Here is a 9,473-nt window from a genome sequence, read left to right as displayed (position 1 = left end):
AATCAAGCAAAACTCCTGCTTAAGTTGATGGTGACTTCAATGAGAGTTTTGCTTAATTAAGGATGTCAGAATTTAGCTCTTTGTCCAGTATATTACTGTCAGTAATTATGCTTATCTACCTGACATTCTTTATCATTCCAGTAAGTTAGGAGTAAATAAGTCTGCTTGAAATCAGCTATTGTTACTGCACCTGTACTTGTGTTAATTTATTAAAGTTATAAAAAGAGCCCATCTGTTGGCAACTTTTGGTAAAGACAAACTTAATACCCTGGATTATAAATTCAGAAAACATTTAACACTTTATCCCTAATAAACATAGATATCCCTATTATTACTTGTTATTTTTCCATGAACTTTTTCATCCCTTCCCCAAAGTAACTGATTACTGCTTTATGGCCAAATTGTGGCTTGGTTTGTCAGTGTGTGCAAGGGTATGTGAGAGCATAAGAAACCTCCTCTCCTATCCCCAATTGTGTTCCTGTGCAGGGGCTTAGAATCCAGAAAACATTAGAAAGGGGTTCCCAGACATGTTTGGCTCTTTTTTTTTTTTAACACTTTACAAATTACCCCTGTCAAACGACACAGGCTTTCACCTACCCACATAGTATTATATAGCACTTTTTGTCCTATGGCTTCAAGGCATTTTACAAAGGTGGTTAAATATTAGTATTTCCATTTAAAATATGAGGAAATGTAGGCAGAGAGAGCGTAAGGCTATTTTTTTCACTGACTTCAACTAGAGTTGTGAGTGTAAAGCACCTTTTAAAAATCTTGAGTTGAGCACTCATGAGCTAAGGCACACAAAATTAGTGGGCACATCTGAAAATTTGGACCTAAATGACTTGCCCAAGGTCACATAGTAAATCAGTTGCAAAGTGGGAATAGAAACTGGGTCGTCTGTCTATTAATGTCCTGCTCTAACCATGACACCACACCGTGTAATAGGGTACACGTGTAGCACTATTCTTTTTCTTTACTGAGAGGGAAACCTCTGAAATATTTATTTCAGAAGACCTGTTTCATATTCTATTCCTAACAAAGTGCCTCCTGCTCTGTTTCTAGCTATACTGCATCTTGCTATGTTAGGTGTGATCAGACTGTGTATTTCATTTAGAAGTCTGACTCAGGGTACGTCTACAGTACGAAATTAATTCAAAATTATTCTATTCGAATTTTCAGAAGCGATTTTATACATTCGGTGCTGTGTGTCCCCACTAAAGCACGTGAATTTGGCGGAGTGCGTCCACAGTACCAAGGTTAGCATCGAATGTCGGAGCGGTAGCTATCCCACAGTTCCCGCAGTCCCCGCCACCCACTGGAATTCTGGGTTAAGCTCCCAGTGCATGATGGGGCAAAAACATTCTTGCAAGTGTTTCTGGGTGTGTGTCGTCACTCGCTTCTCCCTCTGTGAAAGCTACAGCAGACGCCATATTGCCACCGCCTGTCTCCTGGTACTCTGAATCCACCTCGCATGTCCTCTCGTCTTTCTATCTACTCTTTTATCTAACCATTTCCCGCCTTTTTTTGGCCACCGTGAACTGAGCAGCACAGCTTCCGCCGCAAACTCTGCTCTCCTGCTCTTGCAGCGCTAGCTAATTTCTCCATGTTGTCTGTCCTGGGCTCCCGTGGAAGCTACAGACGGCAACAATTCCCCGCCGTTTTTTGGCCATCGTGAACTGAACTTCCGCCGCAAACTCTGCTCTCCTGCTCTTGCAGCTTTAGCGAGCTTCCCGCCTCCGTGAAAGCTACAGAAGACAACCATTTACCACCTTTTATCGGCCATCTTGAATCGAACAGCTCTCCTACATTTCGCGCTCTTTTTCCAGGATTACCCGTGCAGGCGCCGTAGAGCCCTCTCAGATCTCTGCTGCAGTTTTGACCATTGTGAATACCTCACGCATTATCCAGCAGTATGTGCAGTACCTGCAAAACCGGGTGAGGAAGCGACAACAGCGCGATTACTATACTGATGAGGACATGGACACAGACGTTCCTAGAAGCACGGCATGTGGCGATTGGGAGATCATGATGGCATTGGGCCAGGTTCATGCCGTGGAATGCCGATTCTGGGCCCGTGAAACAAGCACAGACTGGTGGGACCACATAGTGTTACAGGTCTGGGATGATTCCCAGTGGCTGCGAAACTTTTGTATGCGCAGGGTCGCTTTCATGGAACTTTGTGACTTGCTGTCCCCTGCCCTGAAGTGCAAAGACACCAAAATGAGAGCAGCTCTCACAGTTGAGAAGCGAGTGGCCATAGCACTGTGGAAGCTTGCAACGCCCGACAGCTACCGGTCAGTGGAATCAGTTTGGAGTGGGCAAATCTACTGTGGGGGCTGCTGTGCTGCAAGTAGACAGCGCAATCATTGACCAGCTGCTATCAAGGGTAGTGACTTTGGGAAATGTGCAGACCATTGTGGATGGCCTTAATGCGTTGGGGTTCCCTAACTGCGGCGGGGCAATAGACGGAACGCATATCCCTATCTTGGCCCCGGCACATTGGGGCGGCCAGTACGTAAACCGGAAGGGGTACTTTTCCATGGTGCTGCAAGCACTGGTGGATTACAAGGGACGTTTCACCGACATCAACGTGGGATGGCCGGGAAAAGTGCATGATGCTCGCATCTTCAGGAATACTGGTCTGTTTGAACAGCTGCAGGAAGGGACTTACTTCCCAGACCAGAAAATTACTGTTGGGGATGTTGAAATGCCTATAGTTATCCTCGGGGACCCAGCCTACCCCTTAATGTCATGGCTCATGAAGCCGTTCACAGGCTCCCTGGACAGTAGTAAGTAGCAGTTCAACTATAGGCTGAGCAAGTGCAGAATGGTGTTAGAATGTGCTTTTGGACGTTTGAAAGGGCGCTGGCGCAGTTTACTGACTCGGTTAGATCTCAGCACAACCAATATTCCAATTGGAATTGCTGCTTGTTGTGTGCTCCACAATATCTGTGAGAGTAAGGGGGAGATGTTTATGGCAGGGTGGGAGGTTGAGGCAACTCGCCTGGCGGCCAATTTCGCACAGCTAGACAACAGGGCGATTAGAAGAGCGCAGCAGGGCGCGCTGCGCATCAGATATCAGGGGGTAGCCGTGTTAGTCTGAATCTACAAAAACAACAAGGAGTCTGGTGGCACCTTAAAGACTAACAGATTTATTTGGGCATAAGCTTTCGTGGGTAAAAACCTCACTTCTTCAGATGCATAGAGTGAAAGTTACAGATGCAGGCATTATATACTGACACATGGAGAGAAGGGAGTTACTTCGCAAGTGGAGAACCAGTGTTGACAGGGCCAATTCAATCACGGTGGATGTAGTCCACTCCCAATAATAGATGAGGAGGTGTCAATTCCAGGAGAGGAAAAGCTGCTTCTGTAATGAGCCAGCCACTCCCAGTCCCTAGTCAAGCCCAGATTAATGGTGTTAAATTTGCAAATGAATTTTAGTTCTGCTGTTTCTCTTTGAAGTCTGTTTCTGAAGTTTTTTTGTTCAATGATAGTGACTTTTAAATCTGTAATAGAATGACCAGGGAGATTGAAGTGTTCACTTACTGGCTTATGTATGTTACCATTCCATAAAGATCTTGTAGGTGTTTGTCTCTGTCTGAGGGGTTGGAGCAATTACAGGAACACGCGCTGCGTGTTCTTCCCTCCTCCTCCACCCCCCCTAACCCAGGTAATTGGGTTAGGGGGGTGGAGGAGGAGGGAAGGACAAGTCCAGAAACCAAATCAAAAGTTCACATATGCCAACTTTCTGCTGCTTGGGCAATCCTCTGGGGTTGAGTGTGTGGGTCCCTGTAGCCTCCCCTCTCGTGTTCTTGGGCGTCTGGGTGAGGAGGCTATGGAACTTGGGGAGGAGGGAGGGGACTGCAGCGGCAGTCTGTGGTCTTGCTGCCTTTCCCGCATTAGATCCACCATACAGCGTAGCATGTCCGCTCCCCCATGAGCTTGACCAAAGCGTCCTGCCTGCTCTCATTGCGCGCGTCCCTCTTCTCTTCGTGTTCCTGTAATGCTTTACGGGACTCCGCAGTTGTTTGCCTCCACGCATTCAGCTGGGCCCTATCAGTGCGGGAGGACTGCATGAGCTCGGTGAACATGTCCCGAGTTAGTTTTTTCCGCCTTCTAATCTGGACCAGCCTCTGGGACGGAGTAGATAGCGGCTGTGTTGAAACATTTGCACCTGCCGGAGGAGAAAAAGGGCAGTATCATAGCCAATGAAGTTAATCTGAGGTGTGATTATTGCTAGTTGAAAACTTTTAAAAGATACATTTCAGAGAACAAAGGGGACACTCTTTCTCAGTGAAACAGGCAATTCATAGTACACAGCACATGTTCTTTCTGTACAAGTTAGCATTTTGCCTCTTGTACTGAAGTGCCTGCCACTTTGGTTTGAGTAAGCCATCACACACGGCCGGGCAATAGAATTCAGCTTGCAGGCAGCCTAGGGGCACATAGGGTTCTGCTTCTTCCACATTCATTTTAATGCTTTCAAACTGCTGGGCCCCCTTTCCCATAGCAAGCAATGCCTGGTGGGTTTGCCATATAAAAGGAGGGCCTGCAGGCTCGCTTCACACAACACCCCCACCCCACCCCCCGCACCCACCGCGTGGCTCTGATGAGGCTCTGAGCAGGGATGAGCCCTTTAAACTAAACGCGAATAGCCCAGCTCTCACTCACCAGAAGTACCTTCTCCAGGGTCATGGTCCGGGAGCCCGCCTTGGGAGTGTGGGGAGGCTATTGGCTCCAGCGTTAAGAATAGTTCCTGGCTTAGGGGGGAAAACGGATTCCCCACTTGCCGCCTGTGCACTGTCCTCCTCCTCCGCCTCCTCCTCCAATAACTCATCCTCCTCGTTCTGTGCAACTCCCCCCTTGCAGGTGTCCACGGACAGTGGTGGGGTAGGGGTGGCGTCACCCCCCATAATTGTATGCAGCTCACGGTAGAAGTGGAATGTATGGGGCTGTGACCCAGAGCTCCCATTTGCCTCCCTGGCTTTTTGGTATGCTTGTCTGAGCTCCTTGATTTTTGTACGACACTGCTCTGTGTCCCTGGAGTAGCCTCTTTCCGTCATGGCCCTGGAGACTTTAGCATACGTATTTGCATTCCTTTTTTTGGAACGTAGTTCTGCCATAACAGATTCGTCTCCCCAACAAGCGATGAGATCCAGTACCTCCCGTTCGGACCATGCTGGAGCTCGTCTGGCAATCCAGGACTGCGTGATCTCTTGTGACGGTGGACTCTGCACAGTCGCCTGTGATGGTGGACTGTGCTGATGGTCACTTATGCTGATGGTGACCAAACAGGAAATGAAATTCAAAAGTTCCCGGGGCTTTTCCTGCCCACCTGGCTAGTGCATTGGAGTTGAAGTGTTGTCCAGAGCGGTCACAAGGGAGCATTCTGGGATAGCTCCCGGAGGCCAATAACGTCATATTGCGTCCACAATACCTTTAACCCGGGATTGCGATCTCGATTTAAGTGCTACTCCACTTGCCGAGGTGGAGTACAGAAATCGGATTAAAGAGCCCTTTAAATTGAAAAAAATGGTTTGGTCGTGTGGACGGAATCTTTTTTTTTTTAATTAACTCGGCTAATTCCGAAATAACCGACTAGTGTAAACCAGGCTTCAGAGGAATGTTGGGATAGTGGAATAGCAGCAGCAAGCAGCAATGGATCCCTCTTTTGCTAGGGGTCCATGAGTAGGGATTGAAGAAGGAAAAAAAAAAGTAGTAATACTTTCCCATGCATCAAGTTCCATCTTCTTCAGAAGGCAACGTGAGATTCCACTCATAGTAAATTTTCATAACAGAAAACTCTTTTCTTGTGTGTTTTGATGAACAGTGAAATAGTTAATGACATTTAACTTATCATTAGACTTCAGAACTGACAACCTCTTGATATTAATAGGGCAGTGGGCAGCTCGCAACTCTCTCGGAGTTGTTTTCAGTCTGGCATCACTGCATTACAATCTGTTCACATTTCCTTCTCAACCATATTTGTTTTAAATTATAGCTTAAATTCTGGAGCACAAGATGGCAGCCTCCAGAATATAGTATATGTTCACCAAATCACTATGAAGTGACCCTGTCCACAAGCTTTTGAACTGGAAGGGAAAGAGACTTGTAGATAAAGTATGAAATGCATTCATGGTAAATGTAACTGAACATGCATCCGATGAAGTGGGTTTTAGCCCACGAAAGCTTACGCCCAAATAAATGTGTTAGTCTCTAAGGTGGCACAAGTACTCCTCGTTCTTTTTGCTGATACATACTAACACGGCTACCACTCTGAAACATGAACTACTATTAGTAGTAAAATAGCAAGAAGAAAGCCTGAATGACACGATGGCTTTCAGCCTTTTTAAAACAGAAGGCCAATAGAGGAAGGAGGGAAAAGGCGTTCTAAGAAGCAAGAAGAGAGGTGCTCAAATGGTACAGGATAGATAGTTTTGTTTGATAACATAACCATTGGGAGATTGCTCCTCTAGGCACAGGACATTGATGGAATTGTGTAGTGTGTAATGCATGGTGTCATTACTGCCAGCCAGCATTATCTGCCAGAATCAGGAGTGCAAGTAGACCCTGGCTCAGAGACTGTAAAAACAAGCTAAGAGGGCAGCTGGGGTCATGCTGACTCAATTAGAGAAAAAGCTCTGTAACCAAGGCAGAAGGCTTATACCAAATTCTCCACCCCTTTGAACCAGGGACTTCAGTTTGGTTGCATGGATGTGACTGAGAGGAGAATTTGACTGCCTGGAACCAGGAGATAAACGAGGGGCGGGGACACTTGACAGAAAACAGATAAGCAGTAAGGATTTAGAGTATTTATTCATTTGTTTGTATTGTGGTAGCACCTAGAGGTCCCAGTTACATATCAGGGCCCCACTGTCCAGACACATACAGAGTAACAATGGCAGTGCTTCTAGGCAAGTAGTTATAAGCAAGATTCTGATTCCATTACTTGCTGTCATTCCATTTCTTAAAAAGGAGGGCCCAGTCACCATCTTGGAACAGGCCTTCACACCTTGCAGATCCTGAGGCATCAGCGGAAGGTCAGGGTTGTCTACAGGGTTGTCCCCAGCCTCTATGCTGCTATTGCATCTTTGGTAACCCTCCTTGCTCCAGTGGACCCATCTTGTCACAGTTTCCAACATACACCCTACTTAGAGGAAGAAGGCTCAGTGGCAGAGCAGGGAGCAGCAGAAATGTAGTTCAGCCTCTCACTGCATTACATTTGTGCCCTGAGCTCTATTGGTTGGTAGGGGGCTGAAGTGTGTTCCTCTTAGTCCCACTACTGAATAGCCCACTCTTTCTCCAGCCCACTCACTGCCTGCTTTCTCCCTCCATACTGATCTAGAGGAAGGGGGGAAATACTGCTGCAGAGGTGGTTAAAACCCCTTTTCTGCATGGGAAGTAGAGAGACATGAGAGGAGAGCCTTTTATTCACAGATCATGGGGAATAGTTGGATCCAAGCTGTGTGATGGTGATGATGATGTTAAGAGGCTCCTGACAATTATATGGGAGTTGCAAGGGATTAGTCAGTAAGCAGCTAGCGGAAAAGAAAATGAAGAATATTTGTAAGAGTTAAGAAAAAAAGAAGAGGCTGTTATAAAAAGCAAGACAAATTAAGGTGCATCAACATAATTACTGTGATGCAGAAAAACTCCCAGAACACAGATTAAAAATTAATCTTATTTTAGGGTAGGGGAAACTGACAAACCCCATGCATCCGAAGAAGTGGGTATTCACCCACGAAAGCTCATGCTCCAATACGTCTGTTAGTCTCTAAGGTGCCACAGGACTCTCTGCTTCTTTGACAAACCCCAGTAATCCCAGACATTACCAGATAAGGTCTGGAGCAACATGAGAGGATTCTGAACAGAAGTCATGGGAACCTGTCAGGATCCTGCCGGACATAAGAGTGATCTACAGTCGAAAAAAAACAGACACACTGGGCAAGGCTAGCCAAGATGAGGACCATGGGATAGATTACTAGATGGAGCACCATCTGATCAAGAACAGCAAGTACATGAGGCAGACAACTTGTAAATTGCACAGGAGAATTATTCATAGGCAGAGTGGTAATACATTTAGCCCAGGGGTAGGCAAACTACGGCCTGGCATGGCCCCGCTCCGTCGCTCCGGCCGGGGAGCAGGGTCAGGGGCAGCTCCACGCAGCTCCCAGAAGTAGCAGCATGGCCCCACTCCAGCTCTCCAGCCGGGGAACAGGGTCGGGGGCCGCTCTACACAGCTCCCAGAAGCAGCAGCATGTCCCCCCTCTGGCTTCTATGTGTAGGGGCAGCCAGGGGGCTCCGCTCTGCACGCTGCCACCACCCCAAGCGCCGCCCCTGCAGCTCCCATTGGCCAGGAACCGCAGCCACTGGGAGCTGCAGAGGTGGCGCCTGCAGATGGGGCAGCGTGCAGAGCCACCTGGCCGCGCCTCCGCGTAGGAACCGGAGAAGGGACATGCTGCTGCTTTCGGGAGTCGCTTGAGCCTCCCCCTGCACCCCAACCCCTTGCCCCAGCCCTGATCCCCCTCCTGCCCTCCGAACCCCTCAATCCCAGCCCGGAGCACTCTCCTGCACCCCAAACTCTTCATCCCCAGCCCCACCCCAGAGCTTGCACTCCCAGCTGGAGCCTGCACCCCTTCCTGCACCCCAGCCTCCTGCCTCAGCCCTGATTCCCCTTCTGCCCTCCAAACCCCTTGGCCCCAACCCAGACCACCTTCCTACACCCCAAACTCCTCATCTCCAGCCCCATCCCAGAGCCCCCTCCTCCCCCCGCAACCCACTCCCCTGTCCAGAGCCCCCTCCTGCACCACAACCCCAATTTTGTGAGCATTCATGGCCTGCCATTCAATTTCTATTCCCAGATGTGGCCCTTGGGCCAAAAAGTTTGCCCACCTCTGATTTAGCCCCTTTGTTGTTGTGTTTCACAGCAGCTTCTGTGCTGCTTAGAACAGCCAGCGATTTGCACTGGAGAATTCCCTCAGTGTACATGGAAACTCTAGCAGTTAAAACTGGCTTCTACACCACTTCCTCCTACACCACCACCTGTGTTACCTCCTGTGCTGGAAACCGAACTCCAGAATAATAGAAGATAGTAGGTAGGGAATGGTCCTGGCAGGGCGTGTAGAGGAGTAGGGTCTTAATTTGGCCAGACCTTAGACCAGTGGTGTAAAATTAAAGCTCTTCCCCTGCAGTTTCAACTTACTTTGGAACCATCAGAGAACCAGGAAGCTACAGTTGGTTCCCTGTCAACTTCCCCCTCCAGTTCATCCAAGCTCTGCTTGAGCACAGTGGAGAATCAAGCCAGTAATGTTTTAGCATGGGCTCTTTTGGGCAGTATGCAAGCAATTTAAGAGTACCGGTGATTGTTGTAGGCATTACAGACAGTTCAGAGCTTATTTCATTTGTGTTGAATTGTAAGTTATTTAGAGTTGTTTGATGGGAAATGCGCACACGTTAAAACCAGCAGGGGG

General features: G+C 48.1%; 1 pseudogene; it reads left to right on the top strand.

Annotated features, from left to right (window-relative positions):
- The first annotated feature begins 4,198 nt into the window (after positions 1-4,198).
- Positions 4,199-4,262, top strand: LOC112123262 (annotated as a pseudogene).
- The last annotated feature ends 5,211 nt before the right edge of the window (positions 4,263-9,473 follow it).

The sequence above is a fragment of the Terrapene carolina genome, unplaced genomic scaffold (genome assembly GCF_002925995.2).
Source record: "Terrapene carolina triunguis isolate 2854851 unplaced genomic scaffold, T_m_triunguis-2.0 Scaffold211, whole genome shotgun sequence".
Classification (NCBI taxonomy): domain Eukaryota; kingdom Metazoa; phylum Chordata; order Testudines; family Emydidae; genus Terrapene; species Terrapene triunguis.
Note: the sequence above shows the minus strand (reverse complement) of the source record. Positions and strands in the feature narration are given on the sequence as shown.